Below are 15,394 nucleotides of genomic sequence, written 5' to 3'. Positions count from 1 at the left end.
GGCTGAAGGTCCCAGCCGGGGACGGATTACCCAGTAAGCAAGGTACCGAAAAAACCAAAACCAAACCCCCGCCATTGGATGGATTCTAACTCTAGGCAACCCTACAGGACACAGGAGCAGCTGGTGGATTAGAACTGCTGACTTTCTGGTTAGCAGCTAAGCTCTTAACCACTTTGCCACCAGGGTACACACGGGCTTATTTGTACTTACTCGCTAATCTGTAGTGAACAATTTCACTGTGGTGGGTGAAACTGTTCACTACAGATTAGTAAGTAAACACAATTAAGCTTGTACATACCTTGCTTTCTAGTTAATTCACCCTTGGGTCCAGCTGCTACACTCTGAAATCCACTGGAGGCCACTCTTCTCATGGGTGGTTCCCAGCTAAATGCTAAGCATGGCAGGTGTCCTAAGGTGGCCCATTCCTGGGAGACTTGGGGCCCTCTGGTGGGCACTTTGGGTTCAAGGACTCCCCAGTGCGCTTGCTGAAACCTCCTTAGACCTACGTGGCAGTCAAAGGTCCTGTTGTTCCTTCCTCACTTCTCTCCTTCTCTCAGGGTCAGAGCTGCACTGCTGTCTGCTGGCTTCCCAGCCTCTTCCTACTCCTCCTCATTTCTCTCATAGGCGTCTCTCCTAATACTTTTCTGAAACAATTAATCCCATTTTTCCCTCTGCTTTTTAGGGAATCTAGACTAACATGGACAACTATTAATATTTTTATACTTTGCTACTCTAAGCGTGGTCCTCGAACCAGCAGCATCGGCATTACGTGGGAGCTTGTTAGAAATGCAAATTCCGCATCCCCAGCCCAGATCTACTGAATCAGTATCTGTAAAGGTGGGGCCGGCAATCTGGCCTTTAACCAGTTCTTCAGGGGATTGTTTTTAAATTGTGGTGAGAAAATCTTTGTCACTGCAATATTTTGACATGCACAATTCGGTGACAATAATTACGTTCATCACGTTGCAGAGCCATCACTATCCATTTCCAAAAATTTCCATCACCCTTCTCAATGACACCCTCTTTCCCCCTCCCTCCTGCCCCCAGTAACCACTAATAGACTTTGGTCTCTATACATTTGCCTATTCTAGATATTTCAGGTAAGTGGATCATGTCATATTTGCCCTTTTGTGACTGACTGACTTCACTCAGCAAAACGCTTTCAAGAGTCCTCCATGTGGTAGCATGGATCAGGACTTCGTTTCTCTTTACGGCTGAATAATGTCCATTGTATGTATGTACCACATTTTGTTTGCCTGCTCGTCTGCTGATGGACATGTAGGCTGTTCCCATCTTTCGGCTATTGTGAACAGCGCTACATTGAACACTGGAATACATTATCTGTTTGTACTCTTGCTTTCAATTCTTTTGGGTATATACCTAGGAGTGGAATCGCTGGGTCATATGTGCATGGGGAAGGGCTCTGACTCTAAGCAGGGGATTCTTAATGGATATTAAAGTTTAAGATGGGCTGTTTGAATACTGTCTCTTGAACGGGAGCCCTAGTTAACCTGAACCCAGCAGGCTTAGTTAAATTGAACACCTGGAGAGACTGTGGGCCCCTGACACTGCTGGTCCTTTTGATGGTGTCACAGAAACACAGAATTTAGGGGGCATTGGATGTTAGGAAACACTCAGTCCAAACTCCTAACTTTATGGTGGTCACTCAGCAGTGTTACTGCAGCTAATGCCTTGGCTTTACAGTGACAGCTATCACTCTGTCTTACACACTGTCCTTGGCACCATCAGCAGAGACAAAGCTCTGGGTTATATGTAGGAAATTCTGATCTTCTTGTATAAGATTTTTTTTCTCATATTTTAAAATCCCTCACTGTGTAATGTAGGAACCAATTTTAACATTTATATTAGAGCTGAAATTACAGACTTGAAATAGAATCAAGATGTATAAAACGAATCCGACACTATATTAGCAAATACCCCAGCAGCGACAAGCACATCCAGCGCCTTTATCTTGGTTTCTAATGCCATTCTCTAATAGAAGGAACCAGAGATCCTTGGAGAAATGGAGGATTTTAGGACTAGAGCAGGCAGGGAGACTACAGGATGAGCCTGGAGAATCCTGCAGTACCAGAAAGTAAGGAAATGCTCAGAAAACAAAAGACAGGGACACGTCAAAGGGACACAGGAACACAAGAGAGCTCCCAATGGCTAAAGCTGAAAGAATGTGAACCACAAAATAAGTAATATAATACTGGATTACAACCCAAAGTATAAAATAAAAATACATAAGTCCTTTATAGATATAAATAATAATATAGTAAAAAATCCGTTGCCATCGAGTTGATTTCTACTCATAGTGACCCTATAGGACAGGGCAGAACTGCCCCACAGGGTTTCCAGGGAGCAGCTGGTGGATTTGAACAGCTGACCTTTTGGCTAGCAGCTGAGTTCTTTAACCACTGTGCCACCAGGGCTCCTAAATACATATATAGTACCTAGGTAGTGCAAACAATTAAGCATTTGGCTGCTAATTGGAAGGTTGGAGGTTCAAATCCACCCAGAGGTGCCTAGAAAGAAAGTCCTGACAATCTACTTCTGAAAAATCAGCTCTATGGAGCACAGTTCTACTCTGACACACATGAGGTCACCAGGAGTCAGAATCAGCTTGATGGCAACCGGATTGTATGGTCAACTGCCATTCACACACACACATACACACACACATACACATACACACACATGCACACACATACACATACATACACACATACATACACACACATACACACATACACACACATACACACTCATACACACACATACACACACACATACATACACACTCATACACATACACACACATACACACACTCATACACATACACACACATACGCGCACACACACACACATACATACACACACACACATACACACATATGCACTCATACACACACATTCACACATACACACACATTCACACATACACACACATACACACATATATACACACACATACACACACATGCACACACATACACACACATACACACACACACACACACATACACATACACACACATACACATATATAGGAGCCCTGGTGGTGCTTGTGGAAGTGTTGGAAGTGTTCAGCTGCTAATTAAAAGTTTGGTGGTTTGAACCCATCAGCCACTCCATGGGAGAAAGATGTGGCAGTCTGCTCCCATAAAATGTTACAGCCTTGGAAACATGATGTGAGCTGTTCTACTCTGTCCTATAGGGTCACTGTGAGTCAGAACCGACTGGACAGCCAAGGGTTTTATATATATACATTTGAATAAATAAATAAATGGGGAGAAGAGACAAATCTTCCTTACAGAGGAATTCCAGATAATGTGTGTAGACACTCTTTTTCCAGGATGTGGAACTTAATTCCACCCTGCGCCCCCCAGCCCTATCCCCCAGCTCCCCGCTGCCACCACAAGGGTAGGCTGGACTCAGTGACACACTTCCAAATATTAGAGGAAAGAAAGGGAAATTAACAACTTTACGGTGGAGAAATCTGGCAAACATCATTTAACCAGGTGATGAAGGCTCATATCACCAGTGACGTCATACAGATTTGCTGCACCCGATATGATGTGATGAGAAGGTGCTTCACCTGTGTTGTATTCTTTCCAAAAATCCACGACTGTAGTCTAACCACTGGGAAAACAATAGACAATCTCAGTTTGGGGGGCATTCTACAGGACATCTGATCAGTGCTCCTCAAGACGTCAAGGTTCTGAGAAACAAAGCCAGACTGAGACACTCACTGGCCAAAGGAGACAGGGGAGACCTGGCGCCCTGCATCGAATCCTGGAACAGGAAGAGGACATTAGTGGAAAAGCTGGTGGAATCCCAGTGAAGTCTGGAGTTTAGTTAACAGCAATTTAGCAATACCAGTTTCTTGTTGTGTTGTTGTTGTGTGCTGTCCAGTCGATCCTGACACATAGCCACCCTCCAGGACAGAGTAGAACTGCCCCATAGGGTTTCCTAGGCTGTAACTCTTTACGGGGGCAGATTGCCAGGCCTTTTCTCCCGAGCGGCAGCTGGTGGGTTGGAACCATCGACCTTTCAGTTAACAGTTGAGTGCTTAACCATTACGCCACCAGGGGTTGGTGACTTAATTATGACAAATATGCCACAGCACTGTAAGGTGTTAGCAGTGGAGGAGATTAGGTGAGACGTATATGGGAATTCACTGTACTATCTTTGCAACTTTTCTGTAAATCTAAACTTAATCAAAAATAGAAGGTTTATTTTTTTAAAAAAATGCCCCCAGAGATTGTGATTTGATTGGTTTAGGATATGGCCTAAAAAAAAAAAACCCATTGCCATTGAGTCGATTCCGACTCATGGCAACCCTATAGGACAGAGTAGAACTGCCCCAAGGAGTATCTGGTGGATTCAAACTGCCAGCCTTTTGGTTAGCAGCCATAGCTCTTAACCACCACACCACCAGGGTTTCTAGGATGTGGCCTAGGCTTAGAGGTTTTTACAAGATCCCAGGGGATCCCGAGGTGCAGACAAGTTTAGGAAGCACTGATCAACATTCTAAAGAGCTACTAAGCTAAATGGTAAAGCCAGTTTAAGTAAAGCTGTGACTGTCACAGAGGGCAGCTGAGTTAAGGTGGTCCTACTCCTTAGCTCTCAGTTGGGCGAATGGTTAAGCACCTGGTTAACAGTAAAGGCTGGCTGTTGGAATCCACCCAGAGGTGCCTCAGAAGACAGACCTGGTGATCTATTTCCAAAAGGTCACAGCCATTGAAAACCCCATGGAACACAGTTCCACTCTGAAGCACAGGGTTGCCATGAGTCAGAATCAACTTGATGGCACCTGCTTCCGTCTTTTCATTATTCCTTAGTCTGTTGGTTCCTTCTGTGTCATCCCAGTGCAGTGGTTACTTCATGAGTGGCCCTCCTTGTTGGTTGCTGTTGTTGGGTGCTGTCAAGTTGGTTCCAACTCATAGCAACCTTATGTATAACAGAACAAAATGTCGCTGGGTCCTGCACCATCCTCACCATCATTGCTACGTTTCAGCCCATTGTTGTAGCCACTGTGTCAATCCATCTCTTTGAAGGTCTTCCTCTTCTTCACTGATCTTCTGCTTTACCAAGCATGGCATGATGTCCTTCTCCAGGGACTGGTCCATCCTGATAACATGTCCAAAGTGACACAAAGTCTCCCTATGCTCACTTCTAAGGAGCATTCTTGTTGTACTTCTTCCAAGACAGGCTTGTTTATTCTCTGGCAGTCCACGGTACATTCAATATTCTTTGCCAACACCATAATTCAAAGGCATCAATTCTTCAGTCTTCCTTATTCATTGCCCAGCTTTCTCATGCACATGAGGTGGTTGAAAATACCATGGCTTGGGTCAGGAACACTTTAGTCCTCCAGGTGACATCTTCACTTTTTAACACTTTAATGGGGTCTTTTGCAGCAGATTTGCCCAATGCAATACATCGTTTGATTTTTTTTTTATTTGATTTCTTGACCGCTGCTTCCATGGGTGTTGATTGTGGATCCAAGTAAAATGAAACCCTTGACAACATCAATATTTTCTCCATTTATCATGATGCTGCTTAGCCATAGTCATTCTCAAAGACCAGAGCAAGATCTCTTTGGTGAGAGACTCCAATGCAGTGTTTACCAGTTACCATCTGTGCTTCAAAGGGTTTTCAGCAGCTGATTTTTAGAAGCAGATCACCAGACCTTTCTTCTAAGGTACGTCTGAGTGGACTCTAACCTCCAATCTTTTGGCTAGCAGAGGAGTCCTTAATTGATTGCACCACCCAGGGACTCTAATGTACTAACATGTACTATATAGGGTAATTAGAGCCCTGGTGGTGCAGTGGTTAAGAGCATGTTGGAAACCCTATGGAGCAGTTCTATTCTGTCTTATAGGGTCACAATGAGTTGGAATTGACTCAGTGGCAACAGGTTTGGGTGTTTTTGTTTGTTTGTTTGTTTAAATCCTAATTTCCCTTTATGCCAAATAGATGGATATCCAGGTATGACCATCCAGTGCCGTCGAGTCCATTCAGCATGCAATAAATATATGTATTTCTGAGAGGCTGGGTGAACAGAACACTTGTATAATACAACCCTTTAACCAATTCCTATTTTAAGTGCATGGGGGGGCTGACTATTTAAAGGTGTTTGGAGGAGACTCTGTGGGCAATGAGAGCTTTCTCTTGTAACAGTTTATTTATATTTACATTTTTGGACCCAATGTTTTCTTGCAGAGGAGTATTTTCATAGGCTAGGCATTCTTCCTTCCCTCACCCAGTAAAGTCCTGGCTACTATAGTGAAATCAGTGAGAGCCGGAAAGCAATGAGACTGCCTTGTTTTTCCAGGTCTCGCAAGTTTTCCACCTCTGATAGGGTGAAGTCGTTCTACTTTTCTATCATTTTAGTGGAAAATGTTTGCATTTTCGTTCTCTAGCAGGTTTTCACCCTACACAGGTTCCAGCTTTCACAGGTTTTACTGTATAATAGATGCTGGAGGGGCTCTCCCAGATCCCCTTTGCTCTTTGTTGGCAGGTGCCCCACTCCCCACATGCTGAGAGTGCTGTAGCCAATGGTTCACACATGTGACCTCTCCAGTGCCCCGTCCTTGGCTGACGGGAGCCAGCTCCTCTGGGATGTCCGGGGTTTACAGGCCCTCACTCCCTGCTGGCCAGTGACTGATGAACAAGGCAGCCCCAGCCCGGCCTCACGGCTTCAGGGCAGAGCTATCTGTAAGGCGGTTCATGCTCAGAGGTCCCAGGAGTCAAGGTGAGGTTACTCCACCTGAGCCTCCATCCTTGCTCGGTTCCTTCTCCTGCCCCATTGTGCTCCCCTCACTTTCTCCTAGGCTCACCCGAGCAGCCTCCCTCAGTAACCTCCTGCACCCGGCTCCCCTGTTTCTTACAGCAGCATCCATCAGGGGACGCAGTTACAGTTGTCCGGTGGCACTGCCTGGTGATGCTCTCCTTCTGGCCTTCCGCATCTGTTGAGGAGTCTGATAAGTCATGTCACCTCTCTGGGTCTAAGATTCTTCCTCCAGGTCCACGCTCTGTAATTACCTCCCGCCTTGGAAACCCTGTGGGGTCACTATGAGTCAGAATCAACTCGATGGCAGCAGGTTTAGTTTTTGGGTTTTTTGGGCTCCCTGTTTCCGCTCTTGCTCCATTACAATCCAGAGTGATCTTGTGAAAAGATAAATCACATCACACCCTCTGTAAGGCCCTCCACTGGCTTCCAATGTTCTTCAAACAGAAACCAGACTCCTCACCAGGGCCCAGGGGCCCCAGCTGATCTGGTTTCCCTCCTAATTCTCCAGCCTTACTTCACCCCAACAGCCTTGGCCTATGGTGCTCCTCAGACACACCAGCCTTGCCCCTGCTAAGGTCTGCACCACTGGTCGGGCAAGCTTTCCCATCATCTCCCACTGACCCATCTCACCAGCCAGGCCTCAGCTTGAACGTCTTTTCTTCAGAGAGGTGCTCCCTGTCCCCCACCCCTTGTTATCACCTTCCCCTACTTAAATCTCCTACTTAGCATCTCATACTCCTGATATTTTTCTTGTTTATTTACTTGTTTGATGTCTGTCTCCCTCAATTAAAATGTTAATCCATGAGAATAGATTTTTTGATGTGTTCATGCTTTGAAAAAAATTTTTTGTGTGTGAAATGTTCACACTGTTTGCCCAGTACTGGAGCAAACTTAGGCATGTCATGGATGCTCGATTATTACTTGTGGATGACAGAAGGTGGGTAGGGGGACCGATGGGTGCTGTGGCTCCAGCTCCCTGTGATGAGGATCCAAAGTGTGGAATCCACCGATACCCCCTGGGGCCTAGAAGGCACTGCCGGGTGGCCTGTAAATCAACAACACACTGGGCATCACAGACAAAGGTGCTGCCCTCGGCCATTGGCTGCACCCCCTCTGTAATCTACCCCTCAAGGTCTGCCTCCTCGGGCTGGGCAGGCAGGCCCAGACTTCCTGCTTGTCCTGGTGGAAGCTCAGCGAAGCCAGAAAAACCCGTCGCTGTCCAGTTGATTCTGACTCGTAGCGACCCTGTAGGACAGAGCACAACTGCCCCACAGGGTTTCCAAGGAGTGGCTCGTGGATTCAAGTTGCCTACCTTTTGATTAACAGCCCAGCTCTTAACCACTGCACCACCAGGGCTCCAGCGAAACCACAGGATGTTATTATTACCCTCAGCCGCCGCTTCACACAGGCGTTTCTCTAGCTCACATCAAGGACCCCCAGACCGCTGTGATTACTGGCTCCATAGAGCCATCGGAGCCGTGCCCATCACTCCTCAGGCCGCTAATGGCAAACACTGAAAGCAGAATGCTCCAGAGCCCCCTGCCTGCTCTTCCAGGGCTCTGCGGGGCTCAGCAAGAATGACTGTGGATTGAGGCAATCAAGGTAAAAAATAAAATAAAATAATGCATCCAGGCCCTTACTCAGCATATAGGCAGATCTGCAAAAAAAAAAAAAAAAAAAAAAAAAAAAAAAAAAAAAAAAAAATTTACCCAGTTCAGAACGAGGCCTGGCAACTGAGAAAGGCTCATTTGGAAGGCCTCTCACTGTGCCAGGTGGACCAAGGCTCCCCTAGGGTAGAAGTGTGTGGCAGCCTTGCGCTGGGGTTCTGGAGGATAGCTGAAGGAAGTGAACTATGGCTTTCCCTGGTGTGGCGTCCTGAATTCTAATATGGCTTTCAAGACTCCTGGGACCTGGTGTACGCGCTCTGTATAATCACCTCCCCTTGAATGTGGGTGGCAACTGTGAATGTGATAGAATGTCACTCTGCAATTAGGTTATGTTCCATAAAAAGCAAAGGTAAAAAGGACTTTCAGGTGTAATTAAGCTCCCAAATCAGCTGATTATGAGATAATCAAAAGGGAGATTATCCTGGGTGGGTCTGACTTAGTCAGGTAAAAGTCCTTAACAGAGGATCTAGAAATTCCTCTCCATTAGCCACTAAATTAAGTGCCTTAGGGGAATAATTGAAAAGTCTAAGAAAACTTCAGCTGGTTTCTGAGGCAAAAATACATATATGAATCCCTGACTACCCACCACTCTCTATCCAGCATTTTCCAATAAAACTTTGTATGATGATGGAAACATTCTACTCCTGTGCTGCTCAAATGGTCACCGCTGGCCACATGTAGCCACTGGGCATGTGATCAGTGGTTAGTGCGACTGCCGAACAGATCTTTAAATTTTATTTAATCTTTGTTAATTTAAATTTAATAGCCACATGTGTGATTAGTTGCTTCCATACTGAAGTGTGTAGCTCGTAACAATTTCTTTTACTTTTCTTCACTGCAATTATTACTGCTTGATATTGTTCCATCTACTGTTTGTCTCATATTAGAATATAAGCTTCATGAGGGCAGGATTTCTGTTTTGTTTCCACTGTGTCCCCAGCATGTAATACAGTATCTGGCTCACAGCAGATGTTCAATCAATAACTGTTGAATGAGCTAATTGGTGGATAGATCCAGCATGAAACACAATAAACAGGATAACTAGGCGTTGGTGCTTCCACGGGAAGTCACATGCTATAGAAAGGAAACCTGAGAAAGAATTGTAAGATCTGAGATTTCACCGTGTTTCTGGCAAACTTTTGCTGTGCTACCTTGTGCAATCTGATTAAACTCTCTGGGCTTTGGTATCCATCCATGTGAAGTGAAGGGTTGGGTTGGAGGCTTCCGGCTCTACATCCCACAACTCTACAATGTGGACACATGAGGACACAAGGGGACAGAAGGAAGGCATGGCAAGCCGAGTGGTTCAAAACAACTTGGAGTTGGGACTGCAAATTTTAACCTAAGTCCAAATGACCCAAGATCCTCTACTCTTCCTTCTCCATGAAAACATTAGATTTTGTCACAGAAGTGGCCATTGGTACCCATGGTATAAAATTTACACTCATCTGTACCAGGGCATTTTGTATCCAAGTCCTCTGTATATTCTTTCCAACTTTCTCTTTTGTTTTTGGCCTGTGAAGGGTGGAGAGGATCTGCCATTCACTGATGTTGGTTTCAGAGCACCCGAGATCGTATTGTGATTAATGCTTTATTGATACTGTTTTTCAAAATAATAGTATAGGTTTCTGGAAGTCAGATACACTAGTGCTAAAATGGAGGCATGCAGCACCTGTTTGCTCCCCTTTGTCTATCTATCTGTCTATCATCTATCTGTCTTGTCTGTCTGCCTGTCTATCATCTATTTGTCTGTCTGTCTGTCTGTCTGTCTATCTGTCTATCTATCATCATCTATCTATCATCTATCATCTCTATTTCTGTCACCATCTGGGCTGAAGTTCTGTGTTTACCAGTGTGTCATCTTCCCTGAGACAGAGAGCCTGCTGCCTTCCTCCAATGCCCCTGCTGACAGGCTAGAATTAATTATTCTCTCTCCTGGTTCTCGCTCCATGCCATCTTATTTTTAAAATATTAACAATCGTAAATTGGAACTTACATTTTGGTCTGATGCCTAAAAACAAACCATGTGGTTCATTTCTCTTGGGACTCAGTGGTGAAACCAGCCCTGAAGCCACAAGATACGACAAAGAGAAGGCTCTCTTGTTCCTTCCTATGTGTCAGAGCTGCAGGACCTGCCTGAGCACCTGACAGGTGTGGGTCAAAAGAACACAAATCACGTGGGTGGGGGCTGGAGGGTGATTAAAGACTAACAAAAGACAAGGGAGCAGGAGAGACCAAGAAGGGAGTGGAGAGGGATTCGGAGAAGTGGTACTGGACTGGCATGGTTGGACCCGGCCTCAAATCAGCAGGCAGAGGTGACTGCCCACCTAACAGGGGTGGGGGTTTAAGTACACCAAGCCTGGGTTCTGGAGGTGGATCTGGCTATGAATCTCAGCTCTGCCATTTTCAAGCTGAGGGAAAGGTAAGTTACGTAACTTCGCTGCATCTCACTTTTCTCAGCCGTATCATGCAATGAAACATACTTTGCAGGTTGTCATGAGAATCAAATGAGATGATGAGTGTAAAAACCTTGGCTCAGTGCCTGGCACATTGGTGCTGAATAGGTGGTACCCAATGGGAGCCCAATGAATGTGTCGAATGAATGAAAGGCTGAAGTATCAATGTGCCAAAGCTGGAGACCGCTGTTGTGACTCTGGGAGTGTCTGGAGATGACAATTTGCAAAATCGTAGCAGCCATCCTTGGTGCCCCAGTCATACCTCCTTGACACTCATATGTCCTATACATGTCCTATATATCCTAGGGCCTCCACTGCAAGCACCTGCAACTCACTGCCTGAGGGCTTTCTCCAGTCTCAGGAGGGGACTTGGTCCCCCACAGGGCTGGATTTAAGAGATGAGGCATTTTCACCCCTGAGATCAGTCCTAGGACCCTGAAGGATGGGAGGCTGTGGATAAATACCCCAGCTTCCTCGCCCTCCAGGTGCGGAACTTGGGCATGTTCTACACTCCCTCCGAGAGGTCCCCAGTGGGACTGAGCCCTCTCAGGATGTAACGTGCTTGTTAATGCCCTGTCTTGGGCCCTATCATTCCCACTCACCTACCAGTGCTTCCTAGGATCATTTCCAAAATACGTTCACTCACATCCATGTCTCAGCATCTATTTCTGGGAGAATCTGCTCTAAGACAGCATTCCAACTAGAGAATTCAGAAGTCTTTGCTTTGGGGGCTCAGTAAACTAAAGCTGGGCCAGGATCTGAAAGAGATGAGAGATCTCCTGCTCTTCAGGGTCTGCCATCTGATATCTGAAGCAAGTTGAGAAAATGTACCAGCCAGGACTCAGAGTGCTCTTTGGAAGCCCGACTAGGAAAGCGAGTGAATCAGCTAATCTATGGAATAATTAAGATGAAAGCTCTGGAGGGTCCTGCCGTGAGGCCCTGATACAGTTGCCTGGCTTGTTTTCCGTGACACAGCAGCACGGTTGACAAGCCTTAAGGGTTTTTTTCCACTGCTTTCTCCCTCGGGTTCCCATTTCCAAAGCGCTCCTTGGGCAGAGGACTGGCTGAGAATTGTTTCTATCATTACGGGTAGTTCTCTTGCAATTAGAGGAGAAAGCAGCGTTTGCTTAAACGGTCAGGGGGAGGAGGGGGCTTCTGGAGGGAGAGAAAGAACTTCAAATACAGTTGCCCTCACCAAGACAAGCCCAAGTGAAATTTCAGGTAAAGGAACATCATTACAAAAAAATAAGAAGCTAATGTTTTTCCCCAGTTTGAATCCAGAAAAGCTTACTCATCCTCTCTGTTCAGAGGAGAAGATTTTCCGACTCCCTCTGAATCGATCAGATACCTGGGTCTGTGGTTGCTTAGCTACCTTGGAGAGAGGCAGCTAGATGTTTCAGGGGCCCTCTTGACCCAAGGATATCCAAAACTGAAGTCCAAGGGCTCTGCATTTGGCTGGGAATGGAACTGGAAGGCCTATTGTGGCAGAGCAATAATAACACGCATCTAAGTTCCCTGGTTTGACAATCAGCGGAAGTTGTCTGGCCCTGGAGAGGGACAGGTAGAGCCCAGTGCCCAACCTGGGGCAGGTGAAGGGGCTTTGTCTGACTTATGTTTCCAAGGCTGATGAGAAATGTGGTGGAGTTTTTGCAAAAATGGCCACAATAACTCCCCTCTCAGTATCCATGTTCCTGGGCGGCACCTCCTACGCTGACTTAGCAAATGACTTTAACAGAGACTTGAAAAGTGCTTGCACACTGGGCGTCACCATCTCTTGCTGTTCTTGGGAGCTCCATTACTGCCACAAGGTGACAATGGCATGCCTAGCCTGCTGGATGATGAGACATGTGGCCCAGTTACTCCTGTTGCCCCAGCCAAGAGCCAGCATCAACCACAAGACATGAGAGTGAGGAAATCCTAGACAGACCTGATCTCAGTTAATCTACCAGCTAACTGATGAACCAGCCAGTTAACCCACAGGCTCATGGCCAATAATATATGGCTACTGTTTTAAGTCACTAAGTTTTGGGATGTTTTGTTATAAAGCAAAAGATAACTGCTTGAAGGTCTCCCAACTATCATGGTGCCTGGATGACATGTGAATCCACTCCTCCCTCCACTCTACTAGCTAACTCCTACCCCACCACTCAAAGAGGTGTGGAGGAGGGCTCAGACACTGATTTGTCATCAATAGAAATCTCAAACATTTTCAATTCACTTTGTAGCTGTTGCAGATGTCTCAAAATATTATATACTCTGTGTCTCAAAATATCATATTCTCTCTGTCTCAAAATATCATATGCTCTCACTACTACTTTGAAATTGTGATAGTTATCAGATTCACTGCTGAATTTTGTTATTTCATATTTTAATAAAAAAGACTATATTTCTATATTAAAAACTTATTTTTTAATATTTTGATAATTATACTTCAATATAACTGGCTTCCTATTTGATCTGATGTATTTTATTTTAGGCATTTAAATGTATCACTCTGAAAAGGGATCTATAGGCTTTCCCAGGCTGCCAGTAGTGTCCATGGGAAAACAAACAATTAAAGACTCCCTGAGTTCAATTTTGATAAGAGAAACTTAGCTGGTCTATTTAGTGCAGCTTATCTGCCCAGTCTTGTCTCCCTGAATATCGACATGACTTATGAAGACCCATAAGAAAAAGCTGTAACAAAATAATACCGTAAAGTTCTAGCCTGATTCTGCCAGGTGCACGAGCAGTTTTTTCTGGCAGATCACAGAGCCACCAAGAATGCCATGACTTTGATAGGCAATGCAAGTGTTACGGATTGAATTGTACCTCCTCAAAAATGTGTATCAACTTGGCTTGTCCATAATTCCCAGTATGTGTGATTGTCCACCATTTTGTCATCTGATATGATTTTCCTATATGTTATAAATTCTATCTCTATGGTGTTAATAAGGTGGGATTGGTGGTAGTTATGTTAATGAGGCAGGACTCAACCTACGAGATTAGGTTGTATTTTAAGTCAATCTCTTTTGAGATAAAACAGAGACACGAGTAGAGAGACGGGGGATTTCATAACACCAAAAAGCAATGCTGGAAGCAGAGCGTGTCCTTTGGACCTAAGGTTCCTGTGCTGAGAGGCTTCTAGACCAAAGGAAGATTGATGACAAGGACCTTCCTCCAGAGCTGACAGAGAAAGAAAGCCATCCCATGGAGCTGACACCCTGAATTCGGACTTCTAGCCTGCCAGACTGTGAGAGAATAAACTTCTGTTTGTTAAAGCCACCCACTTGTAGTATTTCTGTTGTAGCAGCACTAGCTAACTAGGACAGTAAGCAAACTCAAATGTCTATAAAGACTTGGAAGATAATAAAAATATGTGGATTGGACCAGGTATAGAAAGACAAGTAATGTTAGGCTCTGTGACAAGTTGGAGAGGGAATATCCTGCCTTAAGGAATTCACATTAAAAATATTTGCAAATCCAGCATCGACCAAATAAAATAAGATTGCAGATGGTACTAAGCCTGTGGGCTACTAGTTTTCCATCCACAGATTAGGGGAAAGATCGAGAAACTGGATGTTTGGTCAACCTTCATCCCAGAGCTGGCTCTGCCATTGACTAGGTGAACCTTTCCAGGGCAGTCAAATTCTTTATGTTACAGTTTGTATATCTGCTAAATGGTGATGGCTTCTTTATCATCTCTCTTTTCAGAGTTGTCATGAAGTTTAAAAATTAGATTATAGTGGGGAAACAATATGGAAAGAAGAAACAGTATTAAATAGATGCAGAGTGAATCAATGCAATCGTTTGGTAGGGAGCCTGGTAAAACTTCAGCCTGTCTATATAGGACACAGTTCTTTCAAATCACAATCCTGTCAAATCCCAGTGGCACCTCAAAAATGACCAATGGGACCTTATCCACTTCAATGAGCAGTTAACTCTGGTGCACTGGGCCAAAGATCTTAGTAGAGTTGGTATTAAAAAGACACATAAAAGGGCCACCTGTGTGAGCCTCAAGACCCAATGTGGAAGACTTAATTTTTAATTTAATGGTACATGAAAGCCTCATTCAAAAACTCAAAACTGAAAGCAAGCTCAAATAAATAAAACCAACAAAAGAAAGAAAAAGCAGTTATGAGATACTTAGAATACTAGAATACAAGGGACTACAGTGAGTGGAATGAGAACATGGCCTTAAACCCGAATCTGTTGGTCCAGAGGTAAGATCTTGTAGCCTAATGGCATCTTTGAGCCCATCTGATCCTTGTCTAGGGTCTCTGTGCCTTACTGCATCCCACCACCCATCCAGAAGCCAACCCTTAACATTAACCTGCTCACTCATCAGAGATGACTCAGATTTATAGTAGGCCTTTTTGCCCAGTGGAATGGTGGTGTCCAGTCAGTGAATGCAGAGGCAGGAGTTTCTCCATTTCCCTCCTCTGTGTCTCCTCTCATTGTGTCCAAGAAAATATGCAGCAGGGTTCAA

The 15,394-nt window shown here is 44.9% G+C and overlaps 1 protein-coding gene across 2 annotated transcripts in view; it reads right to left on the bottom strand.

The window, feature by feature from the left end:
• The window catches only part of SNAP25 (synaptosome associated protein 25), a 90,211-nt gene that overhangs the window by 60,015 nt on the left and 14,802 nt on the right, over positions 1-15,394 (bottom strand). The gene's annotated exons all lie outside the window — the stretch shown is intronic.

The sequence above is a fragment of the Elephas maximus genome, chromosome 25 (genome assembly GCF_024166365.1).
Source record: "Elephas maximus indicus isolate mEleMax1 chromosome 25, mEleMax1 primary haplotype, whole genome shotgun sequence".
NCBI lineage: Eukaryota > Metazoa > Chordata > Mammalia > Proboscidea > Elephantidae > Elephas > Elephas maximus.
This window is presented reverse-complemented; position numbering and strand designations above follow the sequence as displayed.